Below are 3,857 nucleotides of genomic sequence, written 5' to 3' on the forward strand. Positions count from 1 at the left end.
CTTTACGAGGTGATTAGGTCATGAAGGCTCTGCCCTCGTGAATGGATTAATCCATTCATAGATTAATGGATAATTGGATTGTCATGGAAGTGGGACTAGTGGCTTTACAAAAAAATGAAGAGACACTTGAGAAGCATGCTCTGCCCCCTTGCCATATGATGCCCTGTACCTCCTTGGGATTCTGCAGAGAGTCTCCACCAGTAATCAGGTCCTCAACAGATGTACCCCACACATTCTTGGACTTCTCAGCTTTCACAGGTGTAAGAAATAAATTTCTTTTAAAAAATAAATCACTCAGTTTTAGATATTCTGTTATAAGCAACAGAAAATTAACTAATACATGTGTGCAACCTAATTTACACCCAGATAATTCCTTCCTACGTGCTCTGCTATCAAAGCAGTTCCAGCTAGCCTCTCACGCTCAGTCATCTCAAGGTGAAGTCAAGCAGTTGTCCTTGTATCTAGCCCTGGAGACACACTAGTTTTTCCAAGTGGTTCCATCAGTGTGCCCTTCATCTGGGGAGTAGAGTGTTTCAATAAGAACTTTCTTCAAAGGGGTTTCCACCATCAATCTTGCTCCTAAATAAGTTCTTCATTTAAAAAAATAATACTTGGGGCTAAAATATGGGAGTTGCAGAAGCAGTTTCATACTACCCCCTTGATAATGCTTCATTGGTGACCTGGCATGATATTTTAGAATGTGGAAATTAGCTTGATACTATTGTTCTTTGCTTTGGGTCTCCAGATGAAACTTCTAAAGCATGTTTCAGACATAACTTTCCCTTTAGAGTAGAAGTGCCATTATTAAAGAAAGAGAATTGTGAGTTATAAATTCTCTCTAAATTTATTTTCACACCTTTCTGTTTATATTATTGAGTTCCTATGAGGATCCAATTGAACAACTGGTGTGAAAACTGTAAAACAGAATACACATGTTTTAATCAAGTTCAAAACTAGTTTTGCAGTTCTAAAGGTACATTTAAGGGTAACCTTTTCCCTTTAAGTGAGTCCTTCCTTACAGAAAATAAATAGATACCACATAAGAGAACAAAAGAGGACAATCTCCTAAGGCTACTTCTGCCACCCCAGAATTCAGGGAGCAGTGGAATTATAATTCTCACCACTCCAGGCGGGAAATATTCAGGATCATGGAGAGAAATGGAGGCTTCTTGGTATCACTCCAGTTGCTTGTGTGTTCAGCAAAGGTAGGAGCAATGTCATAGACTCAACTTAAGCCCTATGACCCCAGGCTGCTGCCTCAGGAATTAACCCACTTGTCTTTCCTTTATGGGATAACTGAGTGTAAGCCTGGCCTTTGTCAAGGGCGACTACACACATATGAGCCAAGAAACTGTGACCCTTTCATTTTACCTCACCATTGCCAATTACACCATTACAATTCAATTATGGTATTTTCATTGATATTTCAATTACTGCACTGTAATAAAGTTCTACCACACTCCTGATAACATAAGTTTACAAGCTCTATGGAAGTTAGGAGACAACCTGGTGACTAAAGGAATAAAGTCTCAGTCCAGAGTAGCTTTTCCTTGGAGACCTGCATTTCAAAAAGGAAGATTATCCAGAGAACCCTACCAAATCCATATGTAAGTAGGTAACACTACTGTGGCACATTTTATGACTGCATTGTCACTTCCTCAGAAGGAATAAGTTCAGTATTTTCAGTGTTGTTTTTGTTTTTTCTAGTGGTAGTAATAGTACTTAACACAAACATTACTTCATAATATACATGCATTTACAATTTTTAAAGTGACCCTATTATATTCAATAAAACAACATGACTTAAATACCAGAAGTGGCAGACACTTTTCTAGGTGATAGGGATTTTATTAGGGTTCTCTAGAGAAACAGAACTAATAGGATAGATGCATATATGAAGTGCAGTTTATTAAAGAGTATTGACCCACACCATCACAAGGTGAAGTCGCATAATAGGCTGTCTGCAAGCTGAGGAGCAAGGCAGCCAGTGCGAGTCCCAAAACCTCGAAAGTATGGAAGCCAACAGTGCAGCCTTCAGTCTGTGGTGGAAGGCCCAAGAGCTCCAGACAAACCACTGGTGTAAGTCCAAGAGTCCAAAAGCTGAAGAACCTGGAGTCTGATGTTCGAAGACAGGCGGCATCCAGCACGGGAGAAAGATGAAGGCCTGGAAGACTCAGCAAGTTGGCTTCTCCCATCTTCTTCTGCCTGCTTTATTGTAGCTGTTCTGGCAGCTGATTGGATAGTGCCCACCTACACTGAGGGTTAGTATGCCTCTCTCAATCCACTGACTCAAATGTTAAGCTCCTTTGGCAACACCCTCACAGACACACCCAGGAACAATACTTTGTATCCTTCAATCAAGTTGACACTTAATATTAACCATCATTGCCCACCTCTCGTCAACTTGAACCCATACACATCTCCTGAAATTATACATAATCTTCAAATAAAGACAATTATAAGATCATCGTTACACCTAACATAATATAGCTATTCTTGTACAACCGGAAGCACACTAATCCTTAACCTAAATGCTATTACATAAAGTTAACAACACTTAAATGCTGATATGAAGTCAATAAATCTTATGTAACATGATAAAGGAAAAAGAAAGGAAGCAAGCCCTTTCCCCCCCACCCCTAGCGCCGCTGGGCCTGCAGGTCTCTGTCGAGCTGCGGACGCGGGTCTCTGTTCCGCAGGATGGGGTTTGTTAAAGTTGTTAAGAATAAGGCCTACTTTAAGAGATACCAAGTGAAATTTAGAAGACGACGAGAGGGTAAAACTGATTACTATGCTCGGAAACGCTTGGTGATACAGGATAAAAATAAATACAACACACCCAAATACAGGATGATAGTTCGTGTAACAAACAGAGATATCATTTGTCAGATTGCTTATGCCCGTATAGAGGGGGATATGATAGTCTGCGCAGCATATGCACACGAACTGCCAAAATATGGTGTGAAGGTTGGCCTGACAAATTATGCTGCAGCATATTGTACTGGCCTGCTGCTGGCCCGCAGGCTTCTCAATAGGTTTGGCATGGATAAGATCTATGAAGGCCAAGTGGAGGTGACTGGCGATGAATACAATGTGGAAAGCATTGATGGTCAGCCAGGTGCCTTTACCTGCTATTTGGATGCAGGCCTTGCCAGAACTACCACTGGCAATAAAGTTTTTGGCGCCCTGAAGGGAGCTGTGGATGGAGGCTTGTCTATCCCTCACAGTACCAAACGATTCCCTGGTTATGATTCTGAAAGCAAGGAATTTAATGCAGAAGTACACCGGAAGCACATCATGGGCCAGAATGTTGCAGATTATATGCGCTACTTAATGGAAGAAGATGAAGATGCTTACAAGAAACAGTTCTCTCAATACATAAAGAACAGTGTAACTCCAGACATGATGGAGGAGATGTATAAGAAAGCCCATGCTGCTATACGAGAGAATCCAGTCTATGAAAAGAAGCCCAAGAAAGAAGTTAAAAAGAAGAGGTGGAACTGGCCCAAAATGTCTCTCGCTCAGAAGAAGGATCGGGTAGCTCAAAAGAAGGCAAGCTTCCTCAGAGCTCAGGAGCGGGCTGCTGAGAGCTAAACCAAACAATATGATGATTTTTCAGATACAGACAATAAACGTACAGACAGAAACTAAAAAAAAAAAAAAAAAAAAAAAGAAAAAAAAAGAAAGGAAGCAAAATGAAGATATTTTCTTAGTACGAGTGTATACATGCACGACATATTCTTAACAAAATAAGGGGAAAATATTCATGACAATTACAGTTCTCATTTCTGTCATATGGTCATAGCAGGTATTGATGACTACCTTCTACTACACATTCTGTATTCCTTTTGCCTTCT

At 40.5% G+C, this 3,857-nt stretch overlaps 1 pseudogene across 1 annotated transcript; it reads left to right on the forward strand.

Moving 5' to 3' along the window:
* The first annotated feature begins 2,627 nt into the window (after positions 1–2,627).
* Positions 2,628–3,616, forward strand: LOC104656441 (annotated as a pseudogene). The gene has a single exon (XR_747124.2). The product of XR_747124.2 is annotated as a 60S ribosomal protein L5 pseudogene (transcript).
* The last annotated feature ends 241 nt before the right edge of the window (positions 3,617–3,857 follow it).

The sequence above is a fragment of the Rhinopithecus roxellana genome, chromosome 14 (assembly GCF_007565055.1).
Source record: "Rhinopithecus roxellana isolate Shanxi Qingling chromosome 14, ASM756505v1, whole genome shotgun sequence".
Classification (NCBI taxonomy): Eukaryota; Metazoa; Chordata; class Mammalia; order Primates; family Cercopithecidae; genus Rhinopithecus; species Rhinopithecus roxellana.